The following is a 27,819-nucleotide window of genomic DNA, read 5'->3' as shown; positions in this document are numbered from 1 at the left end:
TGAAATTCTGAAACGACTTTCAGAAATAAGTCAGATCTTGCTAGATTTGCATCATGAGAACACAAAACAGCGACGAAAGTTAATTACAACATCGTTAGATAAAAAGTTTAATACCGCAATCACGGACGTCAAAAGAGATGCATTCCTTTTTGGCGCCAACCTCGGGGATACAATTAAAGAAAGAAAAGAAAAGAAAGAAAGAAAGAAACATTTATTGCCATGGACATCACAAAAGACAAAAGAGGTAAAATGAAAAAAAAAGCAAATAAGACAGAGGTGACATAAAACATACAATGAATGAATGAATAAACTAAGCAGTGCCACCCTGTCGCACAGCGATGCCCATCGCAATGGGACCCCACTCAGCATATGCCGTGGCCCCCGGTGAGGGAAGCCACGACGCTGGTTTTCAGTGTGCCCCATGCCGAGTGAGAGTCACGGACACTAACCTATACTGCATAAAATATACATACATAAATAATAATAATAGTGCGCGTATAAATTTTAAATGTATATACAGACGTAGTAGAAAATAATAATATACGATATAGACGAAGTAGAAAAGATGTGATAAGATATTTATAAATAAAAGATAATATTTAAAAAACAAAACTGTGTGTGTGTACATAATAATAATAATAAATTGTAATGTATTAAAGTGCGTTTGTGTATACTGTGATTGTGTGTGTCTCGACGTCCGCAAAACAGTCTCGATCGATCGAATCGTTCTGCGTGGTTGTGGCTATTCATAGCATCAGTTAAATCAGTTTGGCCCATAATCTTGAGCGCTTTAGTCGCATACCCACAATACAAAAATAATAAATAAACAAAATAAAATACATCAGTGTCAGATCAAATTAATTATATAAAATTCATTTACGCATATTTAAAAATATAATCATGTCAGATAGTTGTTATTACGATGTCAATTAATTGTATACAATCATAGTGGTGCTTAAATGCTATGTCGAGAGGAGAGAGTCAGTTCTATGAGAAGTCAAATCAAGTCAAGCTACTACAGTCCTAAATACGATGATCGGTGACCTACCTACCCCCGTGATCGTTTGTCTGGAAACTTGAGGTATGGATACAAGTTACCTACGTTAATAATTGTGTACTAAAAACGTGTTCCCTGTACTTTTGTTTAAAAGTGCTTATTGTTTTTTAGACTACGCAATGGCGGTGGCAAGTCATTCCAGCACTTGGAAGCGGCAAACCTGAAACTACCCCGGAAGGCAACGGTTCGGTGCGGGGGAAGGATGAGAGCGCTGCCGGAGCGACGGGTCTGGTGCGAGTGGACTTCCCGAGTCCAAACTAGTTTCTCCAGTAGATAAGTCGGAACATTGTGTTTTATTGTACCAAAAAGCAATGTAGCAAAGTGCAACGCCCTCCGTGAGTTCATTTTTAATATTTTAGAATTGTTTAAATACGGCGTAACGTGTGCTCTTGGCGGGATCGAGAAACAAAAACGAGCACATGAATTTTGCACACGTTGGATAGCTTGTTTGGTGCGCGACAGCAGCCGAGGTCCGTAAACCACGTCCATGTAATTAAATTTAGAAAGAACTAAAGAGTCGCACAACCTAATACGATTTTCAATGGTCAGATATTTACGTATTTGGTATAACACTTTAAGTCTATAATAACAGTTCCCTATTGTATTATTGATATGTTTCTCAAAGCGCATTTCCTCATCCATAAGGAGTCCCAAGTTTTTCGCCTCTGTAACCCTTTCTATTGATTCCCCCTTAATCAAAACTCTGACTCCCCTGACCTTTCTACTTTCCCCTTCCAGACCTTTCTACTGACTTAGTAATTAAAGCTACTAAGTCAGTAGAAAGGTCTGGTCTTCAAATCAAGCGCAGTAATGTTGCTGTTCCCTCTACATCAAAACAGCAGGGAAACTGGAGAGGCCCACCCAGGTATCAAGCGACCAAGGCACCCAAACCGGGTGGGCAGAAGCCGAGGTACACCACCACGCAGGGATATTCAACACCACAGGGTCGGAGACCACAACCAACCACGAGTCGTGCTCCTCAAGTACAAAAGACGGATCAAAGGACTCGCAGGAACAACTAGAGGTAAACCTCCATGCTGGTCGATTACGTTACTTTGCTAAACATTGGCAAACTATAACTAAGGACCCAGTCGTCCTGGAGTATGTCCAAGGATTCAAAATTCCATTTGATAAGCCACCGACTCAGAAATTTGAACCTGCTAATCCTAAATTTAGTAGCACAGAAATTCAACACCTAAATATTTCTATCACAAAACTTTTGGCCTCAGGTGCTGTTAAACAATGTAAAGACTTATCAGATCAATTCATATCAACAATATTTTTAATTCCTAAAAAAGATGGTACTTTTAGATTCATTCTCAACCTTAAACTGTTAAATAAATTTATTTACACCGATCATTTCGACGGTCCCTACGTACAATTCAGTATCTACCAGTTCCGTGATTTGCCGTTTTTGTTTGCAAAACCTTCAGAGCACCCAACAGTTACGGCTCAGTTAAAAAAACATACAGTTTTTATTCAAATTGAACCTAAAAACGCCAAAAAACAAATCCCGCAACTACAAAATTAGAACGATTTCCGCAGTAAAATTGCATTAGTGGGAGTTAAGAAATTTTACGTTGGACCGCACGCCTTACTCCGCGCGCCCAGCCCCGCAACTGCCATTTTCATTCGCGCAGATCGAATAAATTTATACGTAATTTATGAAGGAAATAGGTATTATTATGGTTTCTGACTTAATTTATTTCACTGAACATTATACCAACGACAAATTAATCAATTAACTGTAGGCATAAGATAGTTGCGTTGTTTTCCTAGGGAAAATTAAAGTTACTATTATAAGTAGGTGGCACTTACCTATTTTTACGTCGGAAAATTAAAGTATCTTCTAGCCGTAACTGCCACTAAAAATGTTTTACTTTGGAAAAGTTTGTTTTATGTCTATAAGTTAGTGCCAGTAACGGTGTTTTACGCTGAGAAATTGTATTTTAGCAATATTTGGTGGAGATAAAAGTGAAGTCAAAACAATACAAAATATGATATACAACACGACTGAAGTATCTAGGATCATTTATTAGACTCAACGCAACCAAGTTCTTCTCCTATGCTACTTTATAATACAAGATACAAGTAAAAAATCATAAAATGTATTTTATTTATTTATTAAGCATAATAAGGCAATAAGAAATAAATATAAGCAGGTAACACTTACAAACAAAAGCTTCAATTAACTGCATTTAGAAGCTACTATTACATGATAATGCTTACATGATATTGCATACATACATACCCGCCAGAAGGATGAGGTATACCCACTAAAAATACTCTAACTTTGATATTCCGGACAAAGACCTCTCCCGCCTACACGGCGATAGTTGGGACGAGAGCAACTGGAAGTACACAGCTTTCCCATACACACACTCACCGTCAGCAGATGGTGGTGGTGGCCTATCTATACAATGCCTCCCGTGCAGCCTCACGCCCCTATTACGCTGGCCATTACCGAGGAAGGAAGATAGGAGGCAATTATACTGTCACCTTCCCTGGAGCGAATTCAAATGCACCCGCACTTGGTTCGTAGTCGCGCTATCGTACCGCAGTTTCTTGCGGCACCTTGTCATCTCAGATAGAGGTGATTCATAACCACCCAGGTTTTGCTACCGTCCAAATAGCTTTGACTATGCTATCCCGTAAGAATATTATGGTGTGTCGTATGTTCCTAGCCACCGCAATACAGGTAGGGCTTGAAGGATAAGTGCCCAGTCATGGTGCGATCGCTCGAGCAACCTTAAACTTCAGCACAAGTGCGAATATAGTTCGGTGGCCCAACTTAGCCACGGCGAGGTGGTTTATCAACTACTAGACTACAGCACAGTCTAGCGAGTCTCACGTCAAATGGCCTCTCTGTCCTCCTAAGGCGGAGCTTTCACCTCGTTCTTCACGCTGCGTTAAAGCCGACGATGTAGCCCTGAGGACTTTCAGGACCTTTTAAGGTCTTAGAAGATGGGCAGCGTTACCCTTCCCTACGAGGGTGATGCCTTAGATGGGATAGAATCATGCTTTTTAGGGTGCCAGTATAGAGCTCTCGGCCTTTCTCCATAGCCTTCCGACATAGAGTTTTCGGACCTTCAAATTAGGGAAGCAGCCACGAAAAAGCAAGCTGTCTTCCATACGCACGGCGACGGATTGGAAAAAGTACGAGCTGCCACTGGTTATATACAATTAAGGTCACCGTATTTGCGCTCACTACTTGGCGCCACTGGTGATTAACAGGACCTTATTCTTAGATATTTGATCTGGGCCTTAGCTTTGACAGTGATGCGGGCGTCAGGTGATGGTGTCAGGGATGCCTTTAAATATATGTGGTCCCTGGCCTGAGGCGACCATAATGCCGTCTGTGGCGCCCAGGCAAACCGCCTCGCTGTTGGAGGGGAGGCTCTGAAAGATATTCTTGTAATTATGAAACTATCTGCATGAAAGATGATACCTTGAAATGTCCATGCCCTTGAAAAGGGTTCCATTTAGTACCCAGTCGTATTTAATGTTCCACAAGATCGAACTCAAAAAAGACCCATGTGGATCTTCGGACTCGATGCCATGCTGTCAAACCTGGCCGGCACTATTGACAAAGAAAAATTACCGGTTCTACAGGTATTCTTCAGTCAAAAGACCCCTTAGATAAGGAAGAATCTTAAGGTATTGAAGTGCCTCCAATATGCAACTATGTGGGAAACGAGGCGGGACGCTGTTAAGCCTCGTCAAGCAGGACTATGGGCCTAGCGTGAGAGCTACGGTCAGTAGTAGCTGAACTTTGTTCCCGTGTACAATTACTTATGTGGCAGTTAATAATTTAAACAAACATATTAATCCAACGTAAAAGCCAGTAAGTACCACTTACGTCATTTGTAATTAGAAACTTTCCGTTGTATAAGTGAGTAAATGACAAATAATATACTTATTGTGATTATTTTTTGATAATTCTTCATGTTTTATAAAATATACCTCATATAAAACTATTATACCAAATTTCATCAATGTATGATAAATAGAACGCGAGCTACACATGTTTAAACCTTCAAACCGCTCTCCTGTAAAATTGGCCGTTTTCAGATACGTTACTATACGTAGGGACCGTCGATTTCAAGATGGAAGATATTCGCACTGCTACTAAGTTAATTAGTAAAGATTGCTACATGGCTACTCTAGATCTTCAGGAAGCTTACTTTTTAGTGCCTATCCATGATTCATCGAAAAAATTTCTCAGGTTCAAATTTCAGGGTCTTACGAATTTCAATGTCTTCCCTTTGGGTTATCCTTGGCACCGCTTGTTTTTACAAAACTAATGAAACCAGTGGTTTCTTACCTCAGAACGCAAGGCTTACTACTTGTAATATATTTGGATGATTTGTTATGCATTAATGATTCATATACCAGTTGTATGAACAGTGTTGCTACAACGGTTGATCATCTTGAAAGCTTAGGTTTCGTTATAAACAAAGAAAAAAGTAGCTTGACCCCAAGTCAAGTACAAACGTTTCTAGGTTTTGAATTGGATTCTCGTAACATGTGCTTAGCCTTACCGGACAAGAAACGCCTTAAAATTTTGAAACAAACAAAACGTATCGCAAAATTGCGTTCATTGTCGATCAGGGAATTTGCTAAATACTTAGGTTTACTCTGCTCAGCTTGTCCAGCTGTTTCCTACGGATGGATATACAGGGTGGAAACGTTAAGTGATCTCACTCGATTATTTCTAAACTATACAAGATATTGAAAAACTGGTTACTGATCCTGAAAGTGCTTCATGAGCTCTTTCAAACGGTACCAATAATAGGTTACAGAATAAACTAGATCTATCTGAAAATTCAATGTTTCCAGCTTCCATACTAAATGTATGCCAGACACACAATATTAGAAGTGTATTTTTTTTATTTAATAATAAACTCTTAAAATACACTCGTAAATTGTATTATTATTTAAAATAATTCATGGAAAACATTGGTTTTAGGCTTTACTTGCTATAATATTGTCAAGAGATGAGTGTCATTACTGTGGTAGTACTAAATGTATGGAAGAAGGAAACATTGAATTTTTGGATAAATCCAGTTTATTCTGTAACCTGTTATTGATACCATTGGATAGAACTTGTGAAGCACTTTTAGAATCAGAAATCAGTTTTAGGATATCTTGTGTAGTTTTTAAAATAATGTGACTTTACCAAATGTATGGAAGCTGAAAACATTGAATTTTCGGATAGATCCAGTTTATTCTGTAACCTATTATTAATACCGTTTGATAGAGCTCATGAAGCACTTTTAGGATCAGTAACTAGTTTATTGATATTTTGTATAGTTTAGAAATAATCGAGTGAGATCACTTATCGTTTCCACCCTGTATACGAAGCGCCTCGAAAGAGAGAAATTTCTTGCGTTACAAAGCAGCAATGATAACTATGACATTAATATGAATTTACCCCGTCATTTAAATTCAGAGTTTTCCTGGTGGTTGAATAATGTTCATACGTCAAAAAATCCTATTCGCAGTGGTAAATATGACTTAGAAATCTTCTCAGATGCTTCGCTTACTGGTTGGGGTATTTGCTGCAACGGGAAACGGGCTAATGGTCTTTGGGGTCATTCGGAATCAACAGAACACATAAACATTCTAGAACTAAAAGCTGCCTTTATAGGCTTACAGTGTTTTGCTAAAGATCTTTATAATAAAGAAATTTTGCTCCGTATTGATAATACGACGGCTATAGCTTATATAAATAGGTTTGGAGGGGTACAATATACTCACCTTAATAATATTTCGAGGGAAATCTGGCAGTGGTGCGAACACAAAAAACTGTTTGTGTTTGCTTCATATATTAAATCAAAGGAAAATACCGAGGCAGACCAAGAATCAAGATATTGTAACATTGATACGGAATGGAACTTGTCTTCGTCAGCTTTTTCAAAAATCTCGAAAACTTTCGGAAATCCTCAAATTGACTTATTTGCTACTCGAATAAACGCAAAGTGCGACAGATACATATCGTGGAAGCGGGACCCTTACGCATTTAATATAGATGCTTTTATAATAAATTGGGAACCCTATTTCTTTTACGTCTTCCCTCCGTTCTCGTTAATACTCAAATGTCTGCGAAAAATCATTAATGACCGAGCAACGGGTATTATTATGGTGGTACCTTATTGGCCTAGCCAGCCATGGTATCCTCTATTTTTATCTCTCTGTCAAAGTCAGCTGATATATTTTAACCCGAGCCCCTCACTACTTTTATCACCTTTCAGGACACCACATCCTCTATGGAAACGCCTTACCCTGGTGTCGTCGCTAGTATCGAGCAAGCGTACGCAAGACAATCGTTACCAACAAGCGCAATCAAAATTATGATCTCATCGTTAGCGGATAGCTCATTAAAACAGTATAACGTTGTACTTAAAAAATGGTGGCAATTTTGTGCAAAAAAGAAAGATAATAATTTTTTTGATCAAAATATATCTAACATTCTTGAATTTTTAGTATCTCAATATCATTCTGGCGCAAATTATTCAACCCTGAACACTTGTCGTGCAGCGCTTGCATTAATATTGGGTAAAAGTGTTAGTCAAGACGATCGCATTATCAGATTTATGAAGGGAGTTTACAGAACTAGACCCTGTTTCCCAAGGTATGAAACAACATGGGACCCAAATATGGTACTCGATCACCTATCTAAATACTATCCAAACGAAAGTCAACCGTTAAACTCTCTCTCCAAAAAATTAATAGCTCTTCTCGCGTTGTCGACTGCACAACGTGTGCAGACGCTATCTTTAATACGGTTATCCAATATTAAAGTAAGCAGCACGGGAATTGAAATTAACATTAGTGATTTAATCAAGACTTCTGCCCCAAATAAATCTGCGCCAAACTTGTCAATTCCATTCTTTCCAAATAAGGAACAAATCTGTCCTGCGAAAACATTGATTGCGTACATTGATGCCACTGAATGTTTTAGGAATCTACCACTAACAGATAAACTCATTCTTACAACTAAGAAACCTGTTCACAACGCTAGCTCTGCTACTATCAGTAGGTGGATTAGGAGTGTTTTAACAGATAGTGGCATTCATCATTCATCATCATTTCAGCCACAGGACGTCCACTGCTGAACATAGGCCTCCCCCAATGCTTTCCATGTTGATCGATTGGTAGCGGCCTGCGTCCAGCGCTTCCCTGCTACCTTTACGATGTCGTCGGTCCACCTTGTAGGTGGACGTCCCACGCTGCGTTTTCCGGTACGCGGCCTCCATTCCAGAACCTTTCTGCCCCATCGGCCGTCAGTTCTGCGTACTATGTGCCCTGCCACTTCAGCTTGCTAATACGTCGGGCTATGTCAGCGACTTTGGTTCGTTTACGGATCTCCTCATTTCTGATTCGATCTCGCAAAGAAACACCAAGCATAGCCCTCTCCATAGCACGCTGTGCAACTTTGAGCTTCTGTATAAGGCGTAGTTTCCCGAACGCTGCCCAGCCGAGTTGGATTCGACGATTGACCTCCTTCTCGAAATTGGACCTACCTAGCTGAATCGTTTGTCCGAGGTAGACATACTTGTCGACAATCTCGAGAATTGAGCTCCCAACTGAAACTGGGTAGGGCGTAACATGGACATTCGACGTAAGCTTCGTTTTGTCCATGTTCATCCTCAGGCCTACCTGTTGGGAAACTCGATTAAGGTCTTCGAGCATTGTGCCAAGATCTTCCAACGATTCTGCCATGACCACAATATCGTTGGCAAACCGAAGGTGAGTGATGTACTCGCCATTAATGTTTATGCCGAATCCTTTCCATTCCAGGAGTTTGAAAGCGTCTTCCAATGCAGCGGTGAACAGTTTCGGAGATATAACATCTCCCTGCCTAACGCCTCGCTGCAGTGGAATCGCCCTCGTGCTCTGCTCCTGTACTCGGACCGACATGGTGGCGTTTTTGTACAAGCACTTCAGCACCTCGATATACCGATAGTCAATACGGCACCGCTGGAGAGATTGTAACACTGCCCAAGTCTCAATCGAATCGAAGGCCTTCTCATAGTCCACGAACGCCAAGCATAGTGGCAAGTTATACTCCTCAGTCTTCTGTATAACCTGCCGCAGCGTATGGATGTGGTCTATGGTACTATAACCTTTTCGGAATCCGGCTTGTTCGGGAGGCTGGAAGTCATCGAACCTACGCGCGAGACGGTTCGTGATGACTCTCGAAAACAGTTTGTAGACATGACTCAGAAGCGAGATGGGTCTGTAATTCTTCAGCAAGGTCTTATCACCTTTCTTGAAGAAGAGCACCACCACGCTTCTGTTCCATGCCTCTGGCGTAGTTCCCTGGAGTAGGACGGAGTTAAAGAGTCTCTGAAGGACTTTCAGTATCGGTGTTCCACCCGCATTCAGAAGCTCCGATGTTATTCCGTCATCACCCGGTGCCTTGTTGTTCTTTAGCTGTTTGAGAGCCATCCTAATCTCGTATAGGCTGATGTCCGGGATATCTTCGGTATAGTGTCGAGTTAGCTTAGCTCTTGGATCTGAAGTTGAGCTATCAACGGGTTTGGTGACCGAGGTATATAGCTGTCCATAAAACCTCTCGATCTCACCCAGAACCTCGGCTGTTGTTGACGTTACACTACCGTCCGCCGCCGTTAGCTTCGTCAGCTGGCTTTGCCCAATAGAGTTGTCTCTTGCGAACACTTTGGAGCCTTGGTTCCGCTCTATCGCCTCTTTAATACTGTTAGTATTAAAATTGCGAATATCATGTCGCAAGGACTTCCTTATCTGTCTATTGAGCTGCCTATATGCCGTAGCGTCAACGGAGGACTGCAGCGTCATTGCACGTCGTTCTGCCATGAGGTTGAGGGTGTGGTCGGTGAGCTTTTGCGGCTTGTCTTTACGACGAGGTCTAAAGAATTTAAGCCCAGCCGCCTGGACAGTTTCTACGAACCCGTTATTGATCTCATCCACTGACTCGCAGTTTTCCAGGCATGCAAAGCGATTTGTCAACTCGAGCTGAAAGCTCTCGGGGCAGTGGATATGGGAATTGTAGGGTCGGAGCGTAGACTTCATCAGACGGGACCTTTCTAGCTTGACGTTAATATTTAGTATGCCTCTGACCATTCGGTGATCACTACCGGTTTTCACCCTGTTGATCACGGAGACATCACTAAATATTCGTCGCTTCGTAAAAAACTTCAAATCTGCTCTGATCATTGGTGATTTAAATATCAATATAACACCGGGTAAAACTGACCCCTCCGCTGATGAATATTTGAACTTGGTCGCATCACATGGCATGCTCCCTGGTCATCTTTTCCCCACTAGAGGTGAAAATTGTCTTGACCACTGCATAGTTCGGTCATCTAATACCTCTTCCACTCTGGTTTTTGACTCTCCCCTCACAGATCACAATCCTGTCTTATTCTGCTGCAATACAAAAATTAATAACTCAGCTAAACGGTCATGTTTGCGTACGGATTTTACCTCAACTATAACTGCCATAACTGATACAGATTTTTCTTCTGTACTAAATGCATCGGATCCAAATCTAGCAGCTGACATTTTTGTTGGTATAATTTCCTCTCTCATAAAAAAACATACTCACACTGTTTGGGTCCCTAGTAAAAAGCGTATAATTAAGCCGTGGATAACGTCAGGTCTCTTGAGATGTATACGTCATCGTGACAAATTGTATAAAATACATAAAAATAATTTGGATAATGAAAATAATAAAACTATATATACACGTTATCGAAATTTTTGCAACAACCTGTTGAAAAAAGTCAAGCGTGAATATAAGCAAAAAGAGCTGCAGAATGCTAAAAATAACCCAAAAGAAACTTGGAATATTATTAAGACAATTGCAAATATTCCGAAAAAACAGTCGTGCTCGAAAAACTTGCTGAATCTATCTTCTGACCAGTCTGCATCTGTCGACCTAGTAAACAGCTACTTTGCTAACGTTGGGAAGAATCTTGCTGCTCAAATCCCATCCGTAACTTGCCAATGCCCAAATATTGCTCACAATAGTTTAAATACAACCACGAAACAAGCTTTAAATTCAATGGCGCTTTTTAGCGTCGATAACTGTGAGATAGAACGTATCATTTTGAATCTTAAGAATAAATGTGCAGTTGGCTGGGACGGCATATCTACTTCGTTAGTCAAGTCTGCTAGACATGTTCTGATTCCTGTACTTAATTTCATTTTTAACCTCGCTCTTTCTACAGGCATTTTCCCGAGCGCTTTTAAAAAGGCAATTGTTCATCCCATTTTTAAGAGTGGTGACGGGGACAGTGTCTCTAACTACAGGCCCATTTCAGTTTTATCCGTTTTTTCGAAAATTTTTGAAAAAATTCTTAACTCCAGATTAATAAAATTTTTAGAGGATAATAATTTGCTCTCCGCAAATCAGTTTGGTTTCCGTAGTGGTAAATCCACTGATGATGCTGTTTTAGAACTTTCTGAAAACATAATAAAAAATTATGACAAAAAACTTAAAACTGTTGGCATCTTCTTGGACCTTTGTAAGGCTTTTGACACGGTCTCTGTTCCCATTCTTCTTTCAAAACTTGAACTCATTGGCGTGAGAGGTGTTGCTCTTGATATGTTCCACAGTTACCTCAGCGATCGTAGGCAGTATGTTGTTGTTGATGGATTTAAGAGTAAAGAGGAGCATGTCACTTTCGGTGTGCCTCAGGGCAGTGTTCTTGGGCCAACCCTCTTCTTAATTTATGTCAACGACTTGTGCAACTCTTCCTCACAAAATTGTAAGATTATCACTTACGCCGATGATACTGTTCTTCTTGTCCATGGCCGCAACTGGCAAGAGGTGTGTGCCTTTGCCGAGAGTGCTTTATCAGCGGTAATCAAGTGGCTTTGTGCAAATCTTCTCACGCTTAATGTATCCAAAACTAAATTTATAGCCTTTGCTCCACACACACCATCTAAACCACCAGATTCCTTTTCAATTCGGGCTCACTCTTGTGCTGAAAACCCTTCTTCTCCCTGCAACTGTACTTACATAGAACGTGCTTATACAATGAGATATCTCGGAGTCCTGATTGATAGTGCAATGACTTGGAGGCCGCATATTGAATCTGTAGTATCTCGGGCAAGGAAGCTTATTTTTGTTTTTAAAAGACTGCGTCCAGTTGCTGACTTCCAATGTCTTAAAGTTGTCTACTATGCACTGGCCCAATCTATTTTATCTTATTGTATAAGTTCTTGGGGTGGAGCGGCAAAGACTCACTTGTTGAGGTTGGAAAGAGCACAAAGAGCTATTTTGAAGGTCTTAGCTGGAAAACCTGTTCGATTTCCTACATCTGAGGTATATTCCATCTGTAAAGTCTTGACTATACGGCAACTCTTTGTTCTTGCGGTCGTCCTCCGTAAGCACTCCCAGCTTCAATTTGACCCTACTATTATGGCACTTCGTCGTCAATATCATGTCTGCATAATTGAACCACGTCGGACTACACTAGCGAGTAGCCATTTTTATCATATAAGCTCCATGCTGTATAATAAACTAAATAAAAAAATAAATATTTACCCTCTGCCTTCCTACAAATGCAAACTCAAATGTATCGAATTATTATGCTCTTTATCATACGAAGAAACCGAAACACTTATCAAGCAATCGTTCTAATTTTCAGACCCACACACACACACACACATTCACTACACTCCACACTCACTACACTCTACACCCACTACACTAACACTCACTAAACTTCACTAGTTCCTAGTAGATTTTTAGTCTTTTTTTTTGTAAAAAATTTATTTATTGTTAATTTTTTTGCTTTTTTCTTAATTTGGATGTACTTTATAAAATTATGTAAGTATTGTTTCTTGGAGGAGGGCGTTGATCCCTGCGACACAGTTTTATACTTCTGCAGGGGTCATCGTTTCATCGTTTTTTCATTGTATTATGTACCCTTGTACTACTATACGAAAATAAATAAATTATTATTATTATTATTATTATTTGTGGTCATGATGAAGTCAATCTCATTTTTCGTAGAACCATCGGGACTCATCCATGTCCACTTCCTATGAGGCGGCTTCTGGAAGAAGGAGTTCATCGCAAAGAGGTCTTCCTTCTCCAGAAATTCGGCCAGCCTCTGCCCCCTGGGGTTCCGTTGCCCACATCCAAATTGCCCCACTCTCAGCTCATCATCACTTCGCATGCCCAGCTTCGCGTTGAAGTCCCCCATAACAACATTGAAGTAGGTTTTAGTAGTATGTATGGCCCTACTTATGTCCTCATACATAGCCTCTACTTCCTCATCTGGGTGTGTAGAGGTCGGTGCGTATACCTGAATTACCTTCAGCAAGTATCTTTTGGATACTCTGAGTATCAGGTAAGCAACCCTGCTCGACACACTTCCGATGGTGATGATGTTGTTAATGAGGGACTTGTGGACGAGAAACCCGACACCACCTTGGGACAGTTGTTCGCCCTCCCGGTAGTAGAGTAGGTTTCCGGATTTTAGGATGATCGTGTCCTCGCCCTCTCGTCGGACTTCCGATAGTCCCATTATACTCCATCGCAACCTACTCAGTTCGTCTTCCAACTCTGTGATCCTTTCGTCAGTCCTCAATGTGCGTATATTATGCGTTACCAGGGCCAGTCGTCGTTGGTGTGGGTAGCCAGTCCGCCTCCGGAGATTCTTAGCACCCCCCGCCCCGCTGCTACCCTGACCGCTACCGTAGCCAGGAACTGCGGGGCTACCGGAGACTGGGGGCCTGGTCGCTGTTGTGTTCCTCATTGGGGGGATCATTGCCGATACTCGCCACGCTTGGCAGGCGGGTTGGCGAGCGCAGTTTTTTATAAATTTCGCACGCAAACGCTGCTGCCCATCTCGTGCTACAGGATTTTGTCGCCTCTTACGACACGCCTCCTGTTGGCGGTGGGGAATTGTATTCTTTACGGCCGTCCCCACACGGCACGATAGTGGCATTGATAGAAGTGTTTTCACGGCGCATAGTACACGACACGCCTCAACTTCAGCAGCTAAGCGAAACGGCGTATCCGTAGACGTAATAAAACGTACAGCAGGATGGTCAGGCAGTTCGGTAACATTTGCCAAATTTTACAACCGCCCACTTGCTACTTGTGAAAACAATGTTTTCGCAGAGTCGATTTACAACCATAATCTAACCTAATTTTGTAATTTTTATTTACAACAATAATATCACAACAATAATTACATTTTATGTTCTATTGTATTTTCTATTGATTATTAAGAAATATGTTTTGTTTCAAGCAATAAATGGACAATGTTGTTTATTTGCTTAAGTTTATTTTATTCAATCTCGTTTCTAAGATTTCTCTAAACATCTACAAGTGTGTTTATATAAATCTCGAGGATGTAACGTCGTAAGTATAACACTAGTTTACAAGGTTTTTTACCCAGAGATGAAACTGATATGTATCGGTAGAGTTATTAACCCTTACTTAAAAACTGAACTTAGAAAAAATTTAGGACGTCAAATTTTGTAAATATTGATTATATAAATTTTTATCATTTTTATAAAATGTATCTCTAAAAACAATCAAAAATGAGTCGTGTTACTCCTTCTTTTATACTGATTAGTATCAGTTTCCCTTATTATAGACCAGCAGCAATCCGCTAACACATTTTTATCCCAAATTCCTTGATATCTTTCCTCAAAAACCTTCAAATCCTGGTGAAAACTTTCGCCATGCTCAACACTCACGCTTCCCAGGTGCTCAAGAAAAAAATCCAGGTGATAATGTAAAAAATGAATTTTTAACGACTTATTCACACCAATTCTTTGGTAATTCCTCAATAATTTGGAAATAATTTCTGCATAATTCTCAGATAAAATAGTTTCCCAGGAAACTTTTCACTACTCCTTTAAATTAATACCAAGCATTTTTCCCTTACTGGAATTGCTGGGTAATGACGGATAAAGAACTCCTTCAGATTGTAGCACAGGTTTTATGACTGATGCAACATCAGGATATTGTATGTTCTTGGTTTTTGTTGTTAAAACCTGTAGTTTTAGTGAGGCAGAAGTAACAGTCATTAGTTTGATTTGTTGGTTCTCTCCATGACATTGGGGTGCCGAATCGTATATGTTTTCTTTTTCCTACAGCCTAGTACAATAATATACTTCTCAAATTTTCGCACACTACACCAGGAACACATTTTTTATCAGGTTTGTTACCGAGATTTGAAAGTAATGGAAATAGGCCCGTTTTACGGCCTTAGTGATTGGTCTTTTCTTTTTAAAAAATATAATTTGACCACAAACTCAGCAAAAGTTATTTAGGCTTAATTTACACTGCCTTGGTGATATTTTAAAACAAGTGAAAATGTTAAAATAATACTTAAACGCAATTAAAATAAAGTAGAAACTCCGACACGGCTAACAAGACAGCTTACTTAGGTTAATGTGGATATCTCAAAAACTTGACGTGATAAAAATATGAGACATATATTTTTGTAATAAGGGGACTGGTAGAAAACACATCCAATATGAATTATCTTTGGGTAAAAAAAAAACTTTTTTTTTTGTAAACTAGTGTAATTAATGGTTAAACGAACTTACCTTAAGTGATGTTCGACCATAATTATACGAGGCGTTACATCCGAAGAGATTTATAGTCCCACCCTAACCCAAACATGTGACCCGTATGGGAAACGAGATGAATATGGCTGAAGGAATGAAGATGGGTGGCGCCACAGATTATCATGACGGCGGCGGAGGTATCGTTCGGAAATTGATAAAATGTTTTGCTATTGCTTTTTTATTTTTACAGCTCTAAATATTATGTGCGACGCCTAGTACATTGAGAAGTGAAACTACAAGTGTGTTTATATAAATCTCTTCGGATGTAACGTCTCGTATAATTATGGTCGAACATCACTTAAGGTAAGTTCGTTTAACCATTAATTTTGACAGATTCCAAAAGCGCTCTCCAACACATTGCTCGATGTACCTCGACTATTCGAGGAACACCGATAGCATATTTCATCATCAAATAACTTTTGGAATCCAAACAAAATTATAAAACTATTACACTTCAATGGATCCCCTCTCACGTAGGGATTTCGGGTAATGAAAAAGTCGATGCACTGGCCAAACAAGCCTACTGCAATGGAGAGACACTAGATGTTCAACCTTTCTATTCTGACCGACTGTATCTGGTTAAAGACGTTTGTTATAAGGCTTGGAAGGAGTATTTTGATATAAGGTCCAAAGAAAAGGGCATCTGGTATAAAACGATACAACCTGAACCTCTTATTATACCTTGGTTTGACAACTGTGAGTTGAGTAGACGAAATATTGTTCTGGCTTTAAGACTTCGATCCGGCCACATTCCAACTAGAAAGTTCAAATATTTAATGGGCTTAGATCCATCTCCCCTGTGTGAAGACTGTGGAGTCATTGAAGACGTCGTTCATGTCCTGGTGGAATGTGTCCGGAACGGGCAAGCCAGGTCTCAGCTGTTCCAACCTGACGGGTGTTCGGTCGGCAAGGAGGCAAGAGCCTTATACTGTGTTTTTCTAGCTTTTTAGTCTCCCAATTTTAGACAATAAGACACAAATACATTGTACCTAAAATATTACCTAGATATATTGTACCTAAAGTTTGTATCTAATGGAGCGACATTGTCATCTTGACAAAGCTCCTTAAATAAAGAGAAAAAAAAAAAAAAAAAACTTACCATCAGGTGAGATCGCGGCCAAATGTTTAACTATTCATTTAAAAAATATGCTTTTATTTACTCATAAACCTTTCTTTAATAAATTTCAAAATCGTCTCGTACTTTTAAACTTAAAATCTTAAAAATCAATGAAAAATTAAAATAATACCCAAAGAAAATGTTGGCAACCTCATTAGTGAGTGGGCTCGGGAACACCACCCCCCGCCCTGGCGCCCACTCTAGCGGCTAACTCGTGCGCAGCGCTGCGCGCCTAGTACACAATGGGCCGAAATATGCATTGCGTACTAATTCCGGACCAACAATAATTTTTTATACAAAAATAATTTTAAACATTATGCCTTTTGTATGTTAAACTTTCGGTGGTACAAATACTCTTAAGATTGTGTATGTAATTCTAATTCAGCAAACTCTTATTGTAAACGTAAACTTATTACAAAGGTAATGCTAGAACATAATCACGGGATGCCATTACTTTAATATGCTTAAACTAAACAAGGCGGCTGAATAAAGGTATGGGAGAAATACTAAGTAGGTGCGCGTTATTGACACTGCACTGATATCAGAACGTGTAAACATTGAGGCTCAGTCAAAGAGAAGGTGACCTTTGTTCCTTAACTCGCCGAGCCTATTATTTAGGTACTTTGCGTGTTTGAACACATTCACTCAATGTTTTGTTAAATTTAAGTTTAGCCACTACCTACTTAATGGCATGTATTTAATCGTTTTGTAATTATCTCTTTGTCAAACAAAATAAATCAAAAATAGCAAAAAAAAAACTGACCTTTACACGAAAAACGCAATCTATGTAATTCAAACTTGGCATCAGCTTTCGTCTAAGCACAACTATTTGAATTGCATACTCATCTGTTTTCGGAATGCAGATCATAGATTTAAAAAGATAGCTGATTCTGGTTTTACATTAATTGTAGAACAGTCATGTTTCTGATGTTGCAGTAAGTTTAGGAGGAAAGTTTATTATTAACAGATATGCAATTATTGTTCCCGTGTAAACACGTTTAGGATTATTATCTAGTACAATACTGTCTAACAAGTCTGCAATGCAATGTCTTTTCATGATTGTAATTTGTAGTGTTTTTCTTAAATGAATAAATTAAGGTACTATTTAGAACCGAGCTGCCGACTGTAACTGCTGACAGCACGTGCAGCGTCCCGTTGTAGTCTACGTCACTCACCATCAAGTGACAATGGAACGCTGCATGTTTTATCATATTATTAACTAGCGGCCGCCCGCGACTTCGTACGCGTGGATCCCGTTTTACCCCCTTCATATATCTTACGCGGTTTAGATTTTTTCATACAAATGTTTTTTCCCGTTAACTCCCGTTCCCGTGGGAATTTCGCAATATCCTGTAGTAACTAAGCTTTAAGTTTACTAAGGGACCTGCATGCCAAATTTCAAGCGTCTAACTTAAGCGGTTTAGATTTTTCATACAAAAGGATTTTCCCGCTAATTCCCGTTCCCGTGGAGTATCCTAAAACCTGCCCAGGAGTATGAAGAATAATTGTACCAAGTTTCGTTAAAATCCGTCGAGTAGTTTTTGTTTCTATAAGGAACATACAGACAGACAGACAGACAGACAGACAGACAGACAGACAGACAGACAGACAGATAGACAAAAAATTTACTGATTGCATTTTTGGCATCAGTATCGATCACTAATCACCCCCTGATAGTTATTTTGAAAATATATTTCATGTACAGAATTGACCTTTCTACAGATTTATTATAAGTATAGATATAGATAGATAAGGAGGTTAAAGATTAGTTCGGTCCATTATTGGGGCTTCGGTAGCTCAAAGGTTAGCCACCAGGATTGCGGAAAACGCGGGTTCGATTCCCACACAAGATCATCAAGGTTCGGAATTCGAATAGTTAGATATTAGTAGCTACAGAGGCGTTCACATCAAGTTTTACAAAGGAGTACCTTAAGGCTGATTTACACGTAATAAGTAGGTAACTAAATAAGAATTTGCAAGTCGTTTAAATGCAATTTAATCACTTAAAATTAAGTCTTAAAGGATGATTTTCACGTATTATGTAGTTAAGTAGATAACTAAATTTTACCTTCATTTTTCGGGTAAGTTGGTGGATGGGGCTTATCACTTGACACCTTTTGATAAGCAGTTTCATACTAATTATGAGACATTTGTCTATGTCAGACTTAAAATTAAGTTAAAATTTAGTTACCTACTTAACTACATAATACGTGAAAATCATCATTTAAGACTTAATTTTAAGTGATTAAATTGCATTTAAACGACTTGCAAATTCTAATTTAGTTACCTACTTATTACGTGTAAATCAGCCTTAAGGTACTCCTTTGTAAAACTTGATGTGAACGCCTCTGTAGCTACTAATATCTAACTATTCGAATTCCGAACCTTGATGATCTTGTGTGGGAATCGAACCCGCGTTTTCCGCAATCCTGGTGGCTAACCTTTGAGCTACCGAAGCCCCAATAATGGACCGAACTAATCTTTAACCTCCTTATCTATCTATATCTATACTTATAATAAATCTGTAGAAAGGTCAATTCTGTACATGAAATATATTTTCAAAATAACTATCAGGGGGTGATTAGTGATCGATACTGATGCCAAAAATGCAATCAGTAAATTTTTTGTCTGTCTGTCAGTCTGTCTGTCTGTCTGTTTGTATGTTCCTTATAGAAACAAAAACTACTCGACGGATTTTAACGAAACTTGGTACAATTATTCTTCATACTCCTGGGCAGGTTTTAGGATACTCCACGGGAACGGGAATTAGCGGGAAAATCCTTTTGTATGAAAAATCTAAACCGCTTAAGTTAGACGCTTGAAATTTGGCATGCAGGTCCCTTAGTAAACTTAAAGCTTAGTTACTACAGGATATTGCGAAATTCCCACGGGAACGGGAGTTAACGGGAAAAAACATTTGTATGAAAAAATCTAAACCGCGTAAGATATATGAAGGGGGTAAAACGGGATCCACGCGTACGAAGTCGCGGGCGGCCGCTAGTTAATAATATGATAAAACATGCAGCGTTCCATTGTCACTTGATGGTGAGTGACGTAGACTACAACGGGACGCTGCACGTGCTGTCAGCAGTTACAGTCGGCAGCTCGGTTCTAAATAGTACCTTAATTTATTCATTTAAGAAAAACACTACAAATTACAATCATGAAAAGACATTGCATTGCAGACTTGTTAGACAGTATTGTACTAGATAATAATCCTAAACGTGTTTACACGGGAACAATAATTGCATATCTGTTAATAATAAACTTTCCTCCTAAACTTACTGCAACATCAGAAACATGACTGTTCTACAATTAATGTAAAACCAGAATCAGCTATCTTTTTAAATCTATGATCTGCATTCCGAAAACAGATGAGTATGCAATTCAAATAGTTGTGCTTAGACGAAAGCTGATGCCAAGTTTGAATTACATAGATTGCGTTTTTCGTGTAAAGGTCAGTTTTTTTTTTGCTATTTTTGATTTATTTTGTTTGACAAAGAGATAATTACAAAACGATTAAATACATGCCATTAAGTAGGTAGTGGCTAAACTTAAATTTAACAAAACATTGAGTGAATGTGTTCAAACACGCAAAGTACCTAAATAATAGGCTCGGCGAGTTAAGGAACAAAGGTCACCTTCTCTTTGACTGAGCCTCAATGTTTACACGTTCTGATATCAGTGCAGTGTCAATAACGCGCACCTACTTAGTATTTCTCCCATACCTTTATTCAGCCGCCTTGTTTAGTTTAAGCATATTAAAGTAATGGCATCCCGTGATTATGTTCTAGCATTACCTTTGTAATAAGTTTACGTTTACAATAAGAGTTTGCTGAATTAGATTTACATACACAATCTTAAGAGTATTTGTACCACCGAAAGTTTAACATACAAAAGGCATAATGTTTAAAATTATTTGTGTATAAAAAATTATTGTTGGTCCGGAATTAGTACGCAATGCATATTTCGGCCCATTGTGTACTAGGCGCGCAGCGCTGCGCACGAGTTAGCCGCTAGAGTGGGCGCCAGGGCGGGGGGTGGTGTTCCCGAGCCCACTCACTAATGAGGTTGCCAACATTTTCTTTGGGTATTATTTTAATTTTTCATTGATTTTTAAGATTTTAAGTTTAAAAGTACGAGACGATTTTGAAATTTATTAAAGAAAGGTTTATGAGTAAATAAAAGCATATTTTTTAAATGAATAGTTAAACATTTGGCCGCGATCTCACCTGATGGTAAGTTTTTTTTTTTTTTTTTTTCTCTTTATTTAAGGAGCTTTGTCAAGATGACAATGTCGCTCCATTAGATACAAACTTTAGGTACAATATATCTAGGTAATATTTTAGGTACAATGTATTTGTGTCTTATTGTCTAAAATTGGGAGACTAAAAAGCTAGAAAAACACAGTATAAGGCTCTTGCCTCCTTGCCGACCGAACACCCGTCAGGTTGGAACAGCTGAGACCTGGCTTGCCCGTTCCGGACACATTCCACCAGGACATGAACGACGTCTTCAATGACTCCACAGTCTTCACACAGGGGAGATGGATCTAAGCCCATTAAATATTTGAACTTTCTAGTTGGAATGTGGCCGGATCGAAGTCTTAAAGCCAGAACAATATTTCGTCTACTCAACTCACAGTTGTCAAACCAAGGTATAATAAGAGGTTCAGGTTGTATCGTTTTATACCAGATGCCCTTTTCTTTGGACCTTATATCAAAATACTCCTTCCAAGCCTTATAACAAACGTCTTTAACCAGATACAGTCGGTCAGAATAGAAAGGTTGAACATCTAGTGTCTCTCCATTGCAGTAGGCTTGTTTGGCCAGTGCATCGACTTTTTCATTACCCGAAATCCCTACGTGAGAGGGGATCCATTGAAGTGTAATAGTTTTATAATTTTGTTTGGATTCCAAAAGTTATTTGATGATGAAATATGCTATCGGTGTTCCTCGAATAGTCGAGGTACATCGAGCAATGTGTTGGAGAGCGCTTTTGGAATCTGTCAAAATTAATGGTTAAACGAACTTACCTTAAGTGATGTTCGACCATAATTATACGAGATTTACACGTATTAAGTAGTTAAGTAGTTACCTACTTAACTACTTAATACGTGTAAATCAGTCTTGGCTGCTTTTGTAAAAGTGAAAATTATTAAGGGACGCTTTAGAATATTGATATGAAAATAAATCTGAGAATTCATTAACATTTCTTCTATTTTAAAATGAGACGTAACTTGGTAGACAAAGTAGGTACATAAACGACATTGCGACATTCCTTTACCTGCGAAATAAAAATTAGCGTACTAAAATCATTGTTAAAATGTTGTTGAAATGTTGCATTGTCATAATAAGAAGTTGCAAAAATTTGGCATGTGGCACGATCCCGTTCGCACCACTTTGCACTGTGCGGAAGCGCCGAAAGATCGCGACACCGGCCGTCGGCTCTTCTTTGATTTAGTTGTTCATATTATGCTTCGTGCGTGATCGGTGTGTTTTCCTATCGTTTAACTACTTTCGAAAGCTTTGTGTTTTGTGTTGTTTTGCTACAATGGCAATGTTTTCTAATTCCGAATATTATGAGATGATGTTGTGTGTGGGTCGAGCTGATGGAAATTTAACTCAAGCCTGTGAACTTTATCGGGAACAGTTTATCGAAGGTAGACCGGCGGCTGACCAGCGTCGGCTTCCGTCGTATCAGTGTTTCCATGATATGGTGACACGTCTCCATTCTACGGGCTCTTTTCATCGATCGGGTTCTAGTGGTCGCCCAAATACAAACGAAATGCGTGCAGAAGAGGTCCGATACCTTGGCCTGCCCGTTCTCCTGATATTACCCCGTTGGACTTTTTTTTGTGGGGTTTTGTGAAAAACCAAGTTTATTTTACGGATTGCCATACCGTGGAGGAAATGGAACAGCGTGTAAGGTCTGTGTTTGCGTCAATAACGCCTACCATGGTGCGAAATGCAACACAGGCCATATCAAGACGGGCAAGAATATGCGTGCAGCAAGGAGGACGTCATTTTGAGCCACTTTTGTAGGTATGTACCTAACCATAATTTTGAATGCTTGTTGTTTTGTAACGACGTGCGTGTATTTTTTTCTCCGTAGGTATTAAATAATAATACCTAGTAAATACTAGGCGCACAGAATGTTTTAATGAGGCGTGGCCGGGGGCGTGAACATAGAAAGTTGCTCCTGGTCACTCCTGGTAGGACAATGAACCCAAATTAGTGATGGGAATTTTTATAATCGATATTTTTATCTATCTATCTATACTTATAATAAATCTGTAGAGAGGTCAATTCTGTACATGAAATATATTTTCAAAATAACTATCAGGGGGTGATTAGTGATCGATACTGATGGCAAAAATGCAATCAGTGAAATTTTTGTCTGTCTGTCTGTCTGTCTGTCTGTCTGTCTGTCTGTCTGTCTGTCTGTCTGTCTGTATGTTCCTTATAGAAACAAAAACTACTCGACGGATTTTAACGAAACTTGGTACAATTATTCTTCATACTCCTGGGCAGGTTATAGGATACTTAGGAATTCCCACGGGAACGGGAATCAGCGGGAAAATCCTTTTGTATGAAAAATCTAAACCGCTTAAGTTAGACGCTTGAAATTTGGCATGCAGGTACCTCAGTAAACTTAAAGCTTAGTTACAACAGGATATTGCAAAATTCCCACGGGAACGGGAGTTAGCGGGAAAAAACATTTGTATGAAAAATCTAAACCGCTTAAGTTAGACGCTTGAATTTTGGCATGCAGGTACCTTAGTAAACTTAAAGCTTAGTTACAACAGGATATTGCAAAATTCCCACGGGAACGGGAGTTAGCGGGAAAAAACATTTGTATGAAAAATCTAAACCGCGTAAGATAGACGCTTGAAATTTGGCATGCAGGTACCTTAGTAAACTTAAAGCTTAGTTACAACAGGATATTGCAAAATTCCCACGGAAACGGGAGTTAGCGGGAAAAAACCTTTATATGAAAAAATCTGAACCGCGTAAGATAGATGAAGGGGGGGTAAAACGAGATCCACGCGTACGAAGTCGCGGGCGGCCGCTAGTTTTACATAAATTTACCCGAAATTAGAATATGTCGCTATGACTGTAAGAAATTAACAAGGGACTCTTTATAGACGTTTATTAAATACCCTTCAGTTATTAGGGGTTTTTTGAAACACCCTGTATAAATATATTTTTTTACATCATCTTCAACGTGACAACTGAACCCATCATCAAAATATTATTTTTTTACTAGACAAACGTGATAAGTTGTCTCTTTTTTTTTCAATCGCTATAATTTCATCAATTTAGACGCAAATTTATGTCTTACTGTTATTCTTTATACGTTTCATACACAGTTAGGTAATCCTCACCTTCTTTTAAGAGTTATGGTCATTCAAAAGTTAAAAAGTCGTTTTCTGGAAAACCACTGTTTTTGATAAAATTCACAAAATTAATTTATTTTTGCAAATAGGCTTTTAGAACGCACTTTTACACGTCCCAATATTAACCCTACCACTGCTTCGGGACAATAAATGGGCCAGTGCTGAGAAGAAGCAGCGCAAGAAACTCAGTCACTATTGTCAGCCTCCTTTTCAAGGGTTTACAGTCTTTAAAAATACAAAATATTATAGTCATAAGTATTGATGCGAGCTAGGTAGTTAAACATTCCAAACATTTTTATCTTTTATACAGTGTGAGTCACGTTAAAGTGTACATATGAAAATAGATGAAACTAGACCTATTTTTATCGACAAAAAAGAGGTATTTTTTTTTTTGATATTTTTTTTTAATTTTTTATAGAATTTTTTTTCTTCCAATTACTTATTGTAAAGAAAACGTAATAACTTTTAAACTAAGCGGTATATCCTGATAAAATAAAAACAGTCATAGTGCTAAATAACAGGCGATACTAAAAATACATAAAATACACAAAAAAGGTCAACAAATAATAAAAAATGATACTTTTTGTTTTTTAATTCGATTTTTGGTTTTACAAAGATAATACGATAGAGAATAATACAAAGTAATAAAAACCACCTGTAATAGGGGCATTTTTTGGAGAAATTTATCAAATAACCAAAAAAACACGAATTTAAAAGCAGATTTTTTTCAAAAATTATCATTTTTTATTATTTGTTGGCCTTTTTTGTATCGCCTGTTATTAATCATTATTACTGTTTTTATTTTATCAGGATTTACCTCTTAGTTTAAAAGTTATTACGTTTTCTTTACAATAAGTAATTGGAAGAAAAAAAATTCTATAAAAAATTTTAAAAAATCTCAAAAATTTTTTGACCTCTTTTTTGTCTACAAAAATAGGTCTAGTTTCATCTATTTTCATATGTACACTTTAACGTGACTCACACTGTATAATCATCAACTTTATAGTAGCCCTTTTTCATTAAGGTGCTTTTGATATGTGCTTTAAATTTATAAATGGGCAATTCTACAACAGTTTGTGGTAATTTATTGAAAAGTTTAATACATTTCCCCATAAATGAATTACCAATCTTGTGCAGTCTGAAATTTGGAACGGCAAGTTTATTTTTGTTTCTTGTATTGAACTTGTGTAAATCACTCTTTCTAGTAAATTGCTCTATATTTTTGCGAACATATAAAAGGTTTTCATAAATGAACTGTGAAGCTACTGTCAGTATATTAATCTCCTTATAGAATTCTCTCAAGGAAAATCGGGGTCCAAGGTTATAAATGGCCCGCACTGCTCTCTTCTGCAGAACAAACACAGTTTCAATGTCCGCAGCTGAGCCCCACAACAATATGCCGTATGACATTATACTGTGAAAATAGTTAAAATAAACTAGCCTTGCCGTTTCAATGTCAGTTAATTGCCTTATCTTTCTCACTGCAAAAGCAGCTGAACTGAGCCTTGCTGACAAGGTTTCAATATGAGGACCCCACTGAAGTTTAGAATCTAAAAGTGATTCCCAAGAATGTTGTGGAACTTATGCTATTTAATGGTTCATTCTTCACCATCAATTGTGTGGGAACCTGCCTCACATTAGGTAAGGTAAATTTAATGCACTTAGTTTTGTTTGCATTTAACAATATGTTGTTAACAGTAAACCAATGCAAAACCTGTGATAGTGTGTCATTTATATCATCAAGGTTTACTTTACCTCTATCAACTTTGAAAATGAGAGATGTGTCATCAGCAAATAACACAATATCACATAGATCTTTTACAAAGTAGGGAAGGTCATTAATATAAATAAGAAATAGCAAAGGTCCCAATATCGATCCCTGCGGCACACCCATGGTAAGAGGTGCTCCAGAAGACTCAGTTCCATTAATACAAACTTTTTTGCTTTCTGCCTGTGAGATACGAGTTCAACAGATCAAGTGCCTCATCCGAAACACCATAATGTCGCAATTTTTTTAGTAAGGTTTGGTGGTCTACACAATCAAACGCTTTTGAAAGGTCACAAAAAATACCAACAGCGTCTTTTTTACTCTCCCAAGCATCAAAGACGTGTTTCAGTAGTGCTACTCCAGCGTCAGTAGTACTTCTACCTTTGGTAAAACCAAATTGTTTATTGTGAAGTAACTTGTTGAAAATAAAATGAGAAAGAAGTTGATGAAATATAATTTTCTCAAAAATTTTTCTAAGTACTGGTAAAATAGAAATCGGCCGAAAATTAGAGGGGTCACATTTATCACCAGCCTTGAACAATGGGATTATTTTACTTAATTTCATTAAACTAGGAAAGCAACCCTGATCAATGCATGTGTTAAAAATGAATGCAAGGTGAGGAGCTATGGTGTCAATAATTGTCCCAATTATACTGACAGAGATTCCCCAAAGGTCCTCGGTTTTTTTCATATTCAATTCTCTGAAGGTTTTAATTACTGTATTACAATCTATATGCCTGAACTGGAGTAGAGACTGGCACTCGGTGACATTAGATTTTAAGAGAGACTCTGCAAGAATTGGCGATGAATTCAATGCTTTAGTTGTTTCGGACGCAATGTTTGAGAAGAATGTCTCAAATGTGGTTGCAACATCTGTATCTGAATTTATAACTTCATTCCCGACTTTCAGTGAGAAGGTGTTATCCTTCGATTTATTTTTACATGTTTGTTTATTTATTATGTTCCAAGTAACCTTAGCTTTATTATTAGAATTTAAAATCATGTCTCGAAGATGATTCGATTTAGCAGCCACACAAACCTTTTTAAATATTTTCGAGTAATTTTTAACGTATTCTATAACATTCGGATCTTGCATATCAGCTTTAAGTCTATATAATTCATACATTTTATTTCTACTCTTGTGAATGCCGGTTGTAGCCCAGTCGTCAAATTTACATTTTATCGAATTTATTCGGATCTTTTTCTGTGGGAATGTGGTTTTGAACTCATCACTCACTACACTGAATAGATCCTCATACATTCGATCAACATTATTGTCATTTATTATAAGTTTATCAATACTATCACAAATGTTTTTCTTGAATTTGTCAATTCGGTTAGTTGTTATTGGCCTAAAAACAACATCCACTGTACTAGGGACATGATGGTGTTCAAATGTGGCCAATTGTCCACTATGATCTGAACTAAGGCAATTAATTATTGATTTACTTTGAATATTACAGTTACAAAAAATATTATCTAAGCAAGTAGCTGATGTTGGAGTGATTCTAGTAGGCTCATTGAAGAGGTTTAATAAGTTAAAAGATTTAAACAGGTTTAAGAATCTTATTTTATAAAAAAAAAAAGATAAAAAAGATAAAAGATCATTTATTCACCTTTATATTTATATATTGAGTATTATCTAATAAATCTATATTAAAATCTCCACATACAACCACTTTCTTATTTGATTTAAATACCTTTTTTAAGACTTCCTCCACAGTAATTTGCAGATGGGGGCGTGTACACACTTACAATTATATACTGCTCTAGCTCTGCACACGCAAGCTCAATAGTTCGTTCGACTGAGAGTGAGACAATATCTTTCCTTTCTTTGCATTTAAATTGGTCATTTAATAGTATGAGTGACCCCCCTCTAATAGCCGACT

At 38.2% G+C, this 27,819-nt stretch overlaps 1 pseudogene; it reads right to left on the bottom strand.

Annotated features, from left to right (window-relative positions):
- Positions 1–8,525: 8,525 nt before the first annotated feature.
- On the bottom strand, positions 8,526–13,827 carry LOC135086408 (uncharacterized; annotated as a pseudogene).
- Positions 13,828–27,819: the final 13,992 nt, after the last annotated feature.

The sequence above is a fragment of the Ostrinia nubilalis genome, chromosome W (genome assembly GCF_963855985.1).
Source record: "Ostrinia nubilalis chromosome W, ilOstNubi1.1, whole genome shotgun sequence".
Classification (NCBI taxonomy): Eukaryota; Metazoa; Arthropoda; class Insecta; order Lepidoptera; family Crambidae; genus Ostrinia; species Ostrinia nubilalis.
This window is presented reverse-complemented; position numbering and strand designations above follow the sequence as displayed.